At 46.9% G+C, this 12,549-nt stretch overlaps 1 long non-coding RNA gene across 1 annotated transcript; it reads right to left on the bottom strand.

Annotated features, from left to right (window-relative positions):
* Positions 1-2,692: 2,692 nt before the first annotated feature.
* LOC145860412 (uncharacterized) lies at positions 2,693-12,376 on the bottom strand. The gene is made up of 4 exons (XR_014380467.1): positions 11,319-12,376; positions 7,980-11,232; positions 7,808-7,886; positions 2,693-4,355 (listed from the first exon to the last, which is right to left on the bottom strand). It is a non-coding gene; the product is annotated as an uncharacterized LOC145860412 (long non-coding RNA).
* Between the last annotated feature and the right edge of the window lie 173 nt (positions 12,377-12,549).

Genomic DNA, 12,549 nt, shown 5'->3' with positions numbered 1-12,549 from the left:
TGATTTCTGCATAGTCCATCAAAGCTCGAGATATCTGCAGGGCTGCATCTCAATCTGCTGCATCTGAGGTGGACGGTGGCCAAGCTACAGCAGTGTTTGTCAGCCATGAGGACATCCCAAAAATCTGTCTTCTAACGAAAACCACGAGACTCTCACAAACACCATGGTGTTCTCCGTTTTGCTCTACAACCCCCACAAGTGTCCCATCTGAAGGGAACCCATACAAATTAATGGAAGTATGGAGGTAGTTTTGTGCCAGCAAAAATAAGGTGTTAAATATGTGTAAAAAAAAAAAATATATATATATATATATATATATATATATATATATAGATATATATATATATAAATATTTCCTGAGCTTTCCTACATATAGGACAGACATTTCTAAACCTTATTGCTTATTTTTTTTATTTTTTGCCATTTATGAATGTGTTATTATTATTATTATTATTATTATTATGTGTGTGTATATATATATATATATATTGTTTTATGCCTAAAATCTAAATAAAATAGCTAAATGATGCATGGTATGACCATCTTAAAACAATATCAATATGTTAGCTTAGTAGAACCACCCCCACGGCTTAGACTTTACAGGTTTAAACACGGTGCACCTTTGTCTGGTTGCTTTCTGTGGGTGAACTCACTAGCGATGGGTCGCGAACGAACGGCTCTTTATGAACGGATCTTTTTGGTTAACATCGGGTACGAATCGCATTGCTGAAAGAGACGTTCATATGACTCCCTGATTTGCATACTGCTACTACTGCTTTATGAGTTCATAACAACATGTTTCAGCAGATAAGTTATACAATTATTATTTAAAGCGGGTGAATCCTACTGCGGAAACAACAATAAATAGTGGGAAGAGTCTGTCAATCAGTGCATTAAAGAAGTATACATTTATTTTTGCATGCCATCTAATAATTTGCCCAGGTAAAAATGTATTTACATTTACATTACATTTAAGTCATTTAGCAGACGCTCTTATCCAGAGCGACTTACAAAATGGTGCATTCACCTTATGATATCCAGTGGAACAACCACTTTACAATAGTGCATCTAAATATTTTAAGGGGGGGGGTTAGAAGGATTACTTTATCCTATCCTAGGTATTCCTTAAAGAGGTGGGGTTTCAGGTGTCTCCGGAAGGTGGTGATTGACTCCGCTGTCCTGGCGTCGTGAGTGAGCTTGTTCCACCATTGGGGTGCCAGAGCAGCGAACAGTTTTGACTGGGCTGAGCGGGAACTGTGCTTCCTCAGAGGTAGGGGGGCCAGCAGGCCAGTGGTGGATGAACGCAGTTGCATTGTTTGGGTGTAGGGCCTGATCAGAGCCTGAAGGTATGGAGGTGCCGTTCCCTTCACAGCTCCGTAGGCAATCACCATGGTCTTGTAGCGGATGCGAGCTTCAACTGGAAGCCAGTGGAGAGAGCGGAGGAGCGGGGTGACGTGAGAGAACTTGGGAAGGTTGAACACCAGACGGGCTGCGGCGTTCTGGATGAGTTGTAGGGGTTTAATGGCACAGGCAGGGAGCCCAGCCAACAGCGAGTTGCAGTAATCCAGACGGGAGATGACAAGTGCCTGGATTAGGACCTGCGCCGCTTCCTGTGTGAGGCAGGGTCGTACTCTGCGAATGTTGTAGAGCATGAACCTACAGGATCGGGTCACCGCCTTGATGTTAGTGGAGAACGACAGGGTGTTGTCCAGGATCACGCCAAGGTTCTTAGCACTCTGGGAGGAGGACACAAGGGAGTTGTCAACCGTGATGGCGAGATCATGGAACGGGCAGTCCTTCCCCGGGAGGAAGAGCAGCTCCGTCTTGCCGAGGTTCAGCTTGAGCTGGTGATCCGTCATCCACACTGATATGTCTGACAGACATGCAGAGATGCGATTCGCCGCCTGGTTATCAGAAGGGGGAAAGGAGAAGATTAATTGTGTGTCGTCTGCATAGCAATGATAGGAGAGACCATGTGAGGATATGACAGAGCCAAGTGACTTGGTGTATAGCGAGAATAGGAGAGGGCCTAGAACAGAGCCCTGGGGGACACCAGTGGTGAGAGCGCATGGTGCGGAGACAGATTCCCGCCACGCCACCTGGTAGGAGCGACCTGTCAGGTAGGACGCAATCCAAGCGTGGGCCGCGCCGGAGATGCCCAACTCGGAGAGGGTGGAGAGGAGGATCTGATGGTTCACAGTATCAAAGGCAGCAGATAGGTCTAGAAGTATGAGAGCAGAGGAGAGAGAGTTAGCTTTAGCAGTGCGGAGAGCCTCCGTGACACAGAGAAGAGCAGTCTCAGTTGAATGCCCAGTCTTGAAACCTGACTGATTAGGATCAAGAAGGTCATTCTGAGAGAGATAGCAGGAGAGCTGGCCAAGGACGGCACGTTCAAGAGTTTTGGAGAGAAAAGAAAGAAGGGATACTGGTCTGTAGTTGTTGACATCGGAGGGATCGAGTGTAGGTTTTTTCAGAAGGGGTGCAACTCTCGCTCTCTTGAAGACGGAAGGGACGTAGCCAGCGGTCAAGGATGAGTTGATGAGCGAGGTGAGAAGGTCTCCGGAAATGGTCTGGAGAAGAGAGGAGGGGATAGGGTCAAGTGGGCAGGTTGTTGGGCGGCCGGCCGTCACAAGACGCGAGATTTCATCTGGAGAGAGAGGGGAGAAAGAGGTCAAAGCACAGGGTAGGGCAGTGTGAGCAGGACCAGCGGTGTCGTTTGACTTAGCAAACGAGGATCGGATATCGTCAACCTTCTTTTCAAAATGGTTGACGAAGTCATCCGCAGAGAGGGAGGAGGGGGGGAGGGGGAGGAGGATTCAGGAGGGAGGAGAAGGTAGCAAAGAGCTTCCTAGGGTTAGATGCAGATGCTTGGAATTTAGAGTGGTAGAAAGTGGCTTTAGCAGCAGAGACAGAAGAGGAGAATGTAGAGAGGAGTGAGTGAAAGGATGCCAGGTCCGCAGGGAGGCGAGTTTTCCTCCATTTCCGCTCGGCTGCCCGGAGCCCTGTTCTGTGAGCTCGTAGTGAGTCGTCGAGCCACGGAGCAGGAGGGGAGGACCGAGCCGGCCTGGAGGATAGGGGACAGAGAAAATCAAAGGATGCAGAAAGGGAGGAGAGGAGGGTTGAGGAGGCAGAATCAGGAGATAGGTTGGAGAAGGTTTGAGCAGAGGGAAGAGATGATAGGATGGAAGAGGAGAGAGTAGCGGGAGAGAGAGAGCAAAGTTTGGGACGGCGCAATACCATCCGAGTAGGGGCAGAGTGAGAAGTGTTGGATGAGAGCAAGAGGGAAAAGGATACAAGGTAGTGGTCGGAGATTTGGAGGGGAGTTGCAATGAGATTAGTGGAAGAACAGCATCTAGTAAAGATGAGGTCAAGCGTATTGCCTGCCTTGTGAGTAGGGGGGGAAGGTGAGAGGGTGAGTTCAAAAGAGGAGAGGAGTGGAAAGAAGGAGGCAGAGAGGAATGAGTCAAAGGTAGACGTGGGGAGGTTAAAGTCACCCAGAACTGTGAGAGGTGAGCCATCCTCAGGAAACGAACTTATCAAGGCGTCAAGCTCATTGATGAACTCTCCAAGGGAACCTGGAGGGCGATAAATGATAAGGATGTTAAGCTTGAAAGGGCTGGTAACTGTGACAGCATGGAATTCAAATGAGGAGATAGACAGATGGGTCAGGGGAGAAAGAGAGAATGTCCACTTGGGAGAGATGAGGATTCCAGTGCCACCACCTCGCTGGCTCGATGCTCTAGGGGTATGCGAGAACACGTGGGCAGACGAAGAGAGAGCAGTAGGAGTATTTGAACGTGCATTTTACAATCTCACATAATGGTAGCCTACCTTTTGAGATTTACATTGGAGATTTGTTTCATGGTTCTAGGTCTATTTTTATAAGCATTTCGAGCTGTCCGGGAGCCAAATGATCCAGCTCACCGAAAAGACTCGGAATGCCCATCACTACAACTCACTTGCAGGAGGCGGGGCATACAACGAGCAGCTAAAGAGAATGTTTCTGATTGGGTGGAAAGTTAGGGGTACTTGACAGGCGCTGTCGGGCATTCTAACAAAAGGGACAAACTATGGGGGTGCATAGGGAAATACAGAACCTGAATGCATAGCCGTTGTTATCAGTTATACAGGAACATATAACACAGTATAGTCTCACTTGTAAAAGAGGTCTACCTCAATGGCACTTCATGGAGATCATGAGATCTTGAAACTAGTAATGTAACTACTACTAAATGTACTATTAACTAGTACTGACCGGATCCATGGTGAGGCTGGCTCTGCTCCAGTCCAGAGATGTTCCCTCAGCTGGTGATAGATCTCCTCTCCCGTACTGGAACACGCAGACAGAACCCTTACTGGAACAGACAGACAGAACCCTTACTGGAACAGACAGACAGAACCCTTACTGGAAAACACAGACAGAACCCTTACTGGAACAGACAGACAGAACCCTTACTGGAACACACAGACAGAACCCTTACTGGAACACACAGACAGAACCCTTACTGGAACACACAGACAGAACCCTTACTGGAACACACAGACAGAACCCGTACTGGAACAGACAGACAGAACCCTTACTGGAACAGACAGAACCCTTACTGGAACACGCAGACAGAACCCTTACTGGAACAGACAGACAGAACCCTTACTGGAACAGACAGACAGAACCCTTACTGGAACACACAGACCGAACCCGTACTGGAACAGACAGACAGAACCCTTACTGGAACACACAGACAGAACCCTTACTGGAACAGACAGACAGAACCCTTACTGGAACAGACATACAGAACCCTTACTGGAACACGTAGACAGAACCCTTACTGGAACAGACAGACAGAACCCTTACTGGAACAGACAGACAGAACCCTTACTGGAACAGACAGACAGAACCCTTACTGGAACAGACAAACAGAACCCTTACTGGAACAGACATACAGAACCCTTACTGGAACAGACAGACAGAACGCTTACTGGAACACACAGACAGAACCCTTACTGGAACACGCAGACAGAACCCTTACTGGAACAGACAGACAGAACCCTTACTGGAACAGACAGACAGAACCCTTACTGGAACACACAGACAGAACCCTTACTGGAACAGACAGACAGAACCCTTACTGGAACAGACAGACAGAACCCTTACTGGAACAGACAGACAGAACCCTTACTGGAACACACAGACAGAACCCTTACTGGAACAGACAGACAGAACCCTTACTGGAACAGACAGACAGAACCCTTACTGGAACAGACAGACAGAACCCTAACTGGAACACACAGACAGAACCCTTACTGGAACAGACAGACAGAACCCTTACTGGAACAGACAGACAGAACCCTTACTGGAACAGACAGACAGAACCCTTACTGGAACAGACAGACAGAACCCTTACTGGAAAACACAGACAGAACCCTTACTGGAACACACAGACAGAACCCTTACTGGAACAGACAGACAGAACCCTTACTGGAACAGACAGACAGAACCCTTACTGGAACAGACAGACAGAACCCTAACTGGAACACACAGACAGAACCCTTACTGGAACAGACAGACAGAACCCTTACTGGAACAGACAGACAGAACCCTTACTGGAACACACAGACAGAACCCTTACTGGAACACACAGACAGAACCCTTACTGGAACAGACAGACAGAACCCTTACTGGAACAGACAGACAGAACCCTAACTGGAACACACAGACAGAACCCTTACTGGAACAGACAGACAGAACCCTAACTGGAACACACAGACAGAACCCTTACTGGAACACACAGACAGAACCCTTACTGGAACAGACAGACAGAACCCTTACTGGAACAGACAGACAGAACCCTTACTGGAACAGACAGACAGAACCCTAACTGGAACACACAGACAGAACCCTTACTGGAACAGACAGACAGAACCCTTACTGGAACAGACAGACAGAACCCTTACTGGAACACACAGACAGAACCCTTACTGGAACAGACAGACAGAACCCGTACTGGAACACACAGACAGAACCCTTACTGGAACAGACAAACAGAACCCTTACTGGAACAGACATACAGAACCCTTACTGGAACAGACAGACAGAACGCTTACTGGAACACACAGACAGAACCCTTACTGGAACACGCAGACAGAACCCTTACTGGAACAGACAGACAGAACCCTTACTGGAACAGACAGACAGAACCCTTACTGGAACACACAGACAGAACCCTTACTGGAACAGACAGACAGAACCCTTACTGGAACAGACAGACAGAACCCTTACTGGAACAGACAGACAGAACCCTTACTGGAACACACAGACAGAACCCTTACTGGAACAGACAGACAGAACCCTTACTGGAACAGACAGACAGAACCCTTACTGGAACAGACAGACAGAACCCTAACTGGAACACACAGACAGAACCCTTACTGGAACAGACAGACAGAACCCTTACTGGAACAGACAGACAGAACCCTTACTGGAACAGACAGACAGAACCCTTACTGGAACAGACAGACAGAACCCTTACTGGAAAACACAGACAGAACCCTTACTGGAACACACAGACAGAACCCTTACTGGAACAGACAGACAGAACCCTTACTGGAACAGACAGACAGAACCCTTACTGGAACAGACAGACAGAACCCTAACTGGAACACACAGACAGAACCCTTACTGGAACAGACAGACAGAACCCTTACTGGAACAGACAGACAGAACCCTTACTGGAACACACAGACAGAACCCTTACTGGAACACACAGACAGAACCCTTACTGGAACAGACAGACAGAACCCTTACTGGAACAGACAGACAGAACCCTAACTGGAACACACAGACAGAACCCTTACTGGAACAGACAGACAGAACCCTAACTGGAACACACAGACAGAACCCTTACTGGAACACACAGACAGAACCCTTACTGGAACAGACAGACAGAACCCTTACTGGAACAGACAGACAGAACCCTTACTGGAACAGACAGACAGAACCCTAACTGGAACACACAGACAGAACCCTTACTGGAACAGACAGACAGAACCCTTACTGGAACAGACAGACAGAACCCTTACTGGAACAGACAGACAGAACCCTTACTGGAACACACAGACAGAACCCTTACTGGAACAGACAGACAGAACCCGTACTGGAACACACAGACAGAACCCTTACTGGAACAGACAGACAGAACCCTTACTGGAACACAGAGACAGAACCCTTACTGGAACAGACAGACAGAACCCTTACTGGAACAGACAGACAGAACCCTTACTGGAACACACAGACAGAACCCTTACTGGAACACACAGACAGAACCCTTACTGGAACACACAGACAGAACCCTTACTGGAACAGACAGACAGAACCCTTACTGGAACACACAGACAGAACCCTTACTGGAACACACAGACAGAACCCTTACTGGAACACACAGACAGAACCCTTACTGGAACAGACAGACAGAACCCTTACTGGAACAGACAGACAGAACCAAATATAAAAATAGAATATTGCTTTAATTCATTAAGAAGATGGATAGTTGTATGATTCTACTAATGACAGTGGAAAGCACTTTCAGACAGAAGACAGAAGAGAACGAGAGTGAGAGAGAGAATAAGAGAGAGAGAGAGAGAATAAGAGAGAGAGAGAGAATAAGAGAGAGTGAGAGAGAATAAGAGAGAGAGAGAGAGAATAAGAGAGAGTGAGAGAGAATAAGAGAGAGAGAGAGAGAATAAGAGAGAGAGAGAGAATAAGAGAGAGTGAGAGAGAATAAGAGAAGAGAAAAGGGGACCTTCTACTGACTCTTTCATGTCCACACTTCCTTTAGAAACTCCTGTCTTCGCTTTCCTCGTATCCTAAACATCCTCCTCTCCACCACCGTCTGAAAGAAAGACTAGAGGGTTGGACACGTTTTTATATTTAGCTTGAAAGAGAAGAGAAAGATAATATAGATAGCCAGGTCAGAGAGACATACCTGTGTTGCGATGCCTGCATGGTCACAGCGTAGTACCCACGGAACTTTGTAACCCTGCATCCTGCTCCTGCTACAACCACACATTCAATCAGAAAAACAATACATAAAACAATAAGCTCAGACAGTTCTCAAATGACTGACATAATTGTATATGGTGACTTCAATCAAACGTGTACCATTTACATTTCAGCCGAACAAAAACATCTCTATCCAACGGATTCCATTACTGTTGCTGAGAAGAATAGTTACTAGCGAGCCAGTGCGTCCTCTATGGCCACTGTGAGGTGCAGCGTGCCAGTCACATTAGGTGGAGGGATACACATAAAAGAATGGCCAAGGTGCAGCGTGCCAAGTCACATTAGGTGGAGGGATACACATGGAGAATGGCCGAGGTGCAGAGGGCCAGTCACATTAGGTGGAGGGATACACATGGAGAATGGCCGAGGTGCAGAGGGCCAGTCACATTAGGTGGAGGGATACACATGGAGAATGGCCGGGGTGCAGCGTGCCAGTCACATTAGGTGGAGGGATACACATGGAGAATGGCCGGGGTGCAGCGTGCCAGTCACATTAGGTGGAGGGATACACATGGAGAATGGCCGGGGAGCAGCGTGCCAGTCACATTAGGTGGAGGGATACACATGGAGAATGGCCGGGGTGCAGCGTGCCAGTCACATTAGGTGGAGGGATACACATGGAGAATGGCCGGGGTGCAGCGTGCCAGTCACATTAGGTGGAGGGATACACATGGAGAATGGCCGAGGTGCAGAGGGCCAGTCACATTAGGTGGAGGGATACACATGGAGAATGGCAGGGGTGCAGCGTGCCAGTCACATTAGGTGGAGGGATACACATGGAGAATGGCCGGGGTGCAGAGGGCCAGTCACATTAGGTGGAGGGATACACATGGAGAATGGCCGGGGTGCAGAGGGCCAGTCACATTAGGTGGAGGGATACACATGGAGAATGGCCGGGGTGCAGAGGGCCAGTCACATTAGGTGGAGGGATACACATGGAGAATGGCCGGGGTGCAGAGGGCCAGTCACATTAGGTGGAGGGATACACATGGAGAATGGCCGGGGTGCAGAGGGCCAGTCACATTAGGTGGAGGGATACACATGGAGAATGGCCGGGGTGCAGAGGGCCAGTCACATTAGGCGGAGGGATACACATGGAAAAGGAACGATTCACAGCATGTGGCAGTCTGTTCTGTATGGGAATGAGAAAAAAACAGGCATTTGAAAATATAGCATTATTATAGCATTATCACATACAATGTTATTAGATTTTTATTACACTTTATCATAACATTTACATTTACGTCATTTAGCAGATGCTCTTATCCAGAGCGACTTACAAATTGGTATGAAGGATTACTTAAACCTATCCCAGGTATTCCTTAAAGAGGTGGGGTTTCAGGTGTCTCCGGAAGGTGGTGATTGACTCCGCTGTCCTGGCGTCGTGAGGGAGCTTGTTCCACCATTGGGGTGCCAGAGCAGCGAACAGTTTTGACTGGGCTGAGCGGGAACTGTGCTTCCGCAGAGGTAGGGGGGCCAGCAGGCCAGAGGTGGATGAACGCAGTGCCCTTCTTTGGGTGTAGGGACTGATCAGAGCCTGAAGGTACGGAGGTGCCGTTCCCCTCACAGCTCCGTAGGCAAGCACCATGGGACAATTTTAAAGTATGACTTATAATACTCTATTCTCTTACATGGATCTCTGGGGTGAAAAACCCTTCTTTCTCCCACCACTGGTACCAGCTTGTCACCACATATTCAGGAGTGGAGGATGAAGGGAAGGGCAAGGTGGTGTTTAACAAAGGGATGGTCAGGGTGAATAAGAACGGACGAATTTATTTAGCGAAGCCTGGCAAATGAAACAAACCGATGTTTAAAAAGACTGACGTACAGCCAGATGACACAGGACAGGACTAGGGTGAGAGTCCAGGAAATACATGACCTTTATTTTCCCCAGGAGGTGGTGAAGCACTGTACACTTTCCTCTCATTCTCACTCCAGCTCATTCCTTGATCTTCTAAGAAGGCATGGATGTAATATCTTGTCAACTTTCATGTAAAAAATGTGAAAATAAGTAGCCTAGATGTGTAGGGGTATGTTATGTAGTTTACAATATAAGAGTCTTACTGTGTAGACGGCTCCTTCTCTCTCCTCCACCTCTCTTTCTCAGCCGTGGGTCCGAAGAGCAGGAGTTGATTGAGAAGAGGGTTTCCCTGTATTGTGAGAACACAGCCTGCGTGACCATGTCCCCCACACTGTGTGTACCCCTCTCTCTGCTACCCTCAGACAGAGGACCTCCACATCTCCTGCAAAACAAATTGGAAGGACTGTTGTTTAGTTGTTCAATTGGCCATTATGAAAGGGAGTTGCAATATACACTGAAAAATATATATAAATGCAACGTGCAACAATTTCAAAGATTTTACTGAGTTACAGTTCATTTCAGGAAAACAGTCAATTGAAATAAATTCATTAGGCCCTAATCTATGGATTTCACATGACTGGTATGCATCTGATATGCATCTGTTGGTCACAGATAACTTAAAAAAAGGTAGGGGCGTGGAAAAATGTAGGGGCGTGGATCAGAAAACCAGTCAGTATCTGGTGTGACCACCATTGGCCTCATGCAGTGCGACACATATCGTTTGCACAGAGTTGATTGTGGCCTGTGGAAGGTTGTCCCACTCTTCTTCAATGGCTGTGCAAAGTTGCTAGATATTGGTGGGAACTTGAACATGCTGTTGTACACGTCGATCCAGAGCATCCCAAACATGCTGAATGGGTGACATGTCTGGTGAGTACGCAGGCCATGGAAGAACTGGGACATTTTCAGCTTCCAGGAATTGTGTACAGATCCTTGAGACATGGGGCTGTGCATTATCATGCTGAAACATGAGGTGATGGCGGCGGATGAATATCACGACAATGGGCCTCAGGATCTCGTCACAGTATTTCTGTGCATTAAAATTGCCATTGATAAAATGCAATTGTGTTTGTTGTCTGTAACTTATAGCTGTCCATACCATAACCCCACCGTCAGCATGGGGCACTCTGTTCATAACATTGACATCAGCAAACCGCTCGCCCATACGACGCCATAGTCTGCCATCTGCCCGGTACAGATGAAGCCGGGATTCATCTGTGAAGAGCACACTTCTCCAGCATGCCAGTGGTCATCAAAGGTGAGCATTTGCCCGCTGAAGTTGGTTATGTCGCTGAAATGCAGTCAGGCCAAGATCCTGGTGAGGACAACAAACACACAGATGAGATTCCCTAAGACGGTTTTTGACAGTTTGAGAATAAACTATTTGGTGTGAAAACCCACAGATTCATCAGCTGTCCAGGTGGCTGGTCTCAGACAATCCCACAGGTGAAGAAGCCGGATGTGGAGGTCCTGGGCTGACGTGGTTACATGTGGTCTGCGGTTCTGAGGCCGGTTGGACGTACTGCCAAATTCTATAAAACGACATTGGAGGCGGCTTATGGTAGAGAAATTAACATTCAATTCCCTGGCAACAGCTCTGGTGAACATTCCTGCAGTCAGCATGCCAATTGAACACTCTCTCAAAACTTGAGACATCAGTGGCATTATGTTGTGACAAAATTGCACATTTTTGAGTGGCCTTTTATTGTCCACAGCACAAGGTGCACCTGTGTAATGATCATGTGGTTTAATCCGTTTTTTTATTTTACCTTTATTTAACTAGGCAAGTCAGTAAAGAACAAATTCTTATTTATAATGACGGCCTAGGAACAGTGGGTTAACTGCCTTGTTCAGGGACAGAACAACAGATTTTTTTTTTACCTTTACCTGGGGGTTTGGTCTTGCAACCTTTCGGTTACTAGTCCAACACTCTAACCACTAGGCTACCTGCCACCCCAGTTTCTTGATATGCAGACAATAAGTAAATACAGACAATACCTGCACCTTTTCAAAGAGTGTCGCTCTGTCACATAATTATGCAGAATTTTCATACAATGACCTATGGTGATTGAGTGCTACAAATTCCAGTGTAGACCCCCTTTCTGTGTTTACAAACATTGCCACACGAGGGCGATGCGCGCAAGTTGGTGGTTAACTTTTATACTTAAAAACAACGCTGTAATTTCAACCAGAAAAATTGCTCTTTGGCTAATACTAGCTGTTGCTACAGCCTATTATTTCAATGAGCGTTAGCATTCTAGCTAACAACTGCTGCCTCCAAAATAGTTATTCTGCAAAGATCACAACCAAATATAATCTTAGCGACTGTTCAATCAAGAATCAAAACATCCTTGTACGCGTATGAGAGCCCCCCAACAGTGATTTTTGTTTATAAGTAATAAAAACGTAAAACTAAGCTATGTTGAATGGGTGCAGATGACTTCCGCATCTGTATTTAGTACGTGTGACCCTTCAACTACGACCTAACGGAATATGAATTTGTGTTCACTATAGTCCCCTGATTGACTGACGACCTGCAACTGGACATGGGATCAAAGTTTTATTATTATTTTTTATTAACAACAAATCAATACAGGAAGTACATGTGGGAACACAAGTATATATAAAAAAT

Source organism: Salmo salar, chromosome 14, assembly GCF_965601325.2.
Source record: "Salmo salar chromosome 14, fSalSal1, whole genome shotgun sequence".
Classification (NCBI taxonomy): Eukaryota; Metazoa; Chordata; class Actinopteri; order Salmoniformes; family Salmonidae; genus Salmo; species Salmo salar.
This window is presented reverse-complemented; position numbering and strand designations above follow the sequence as displayed.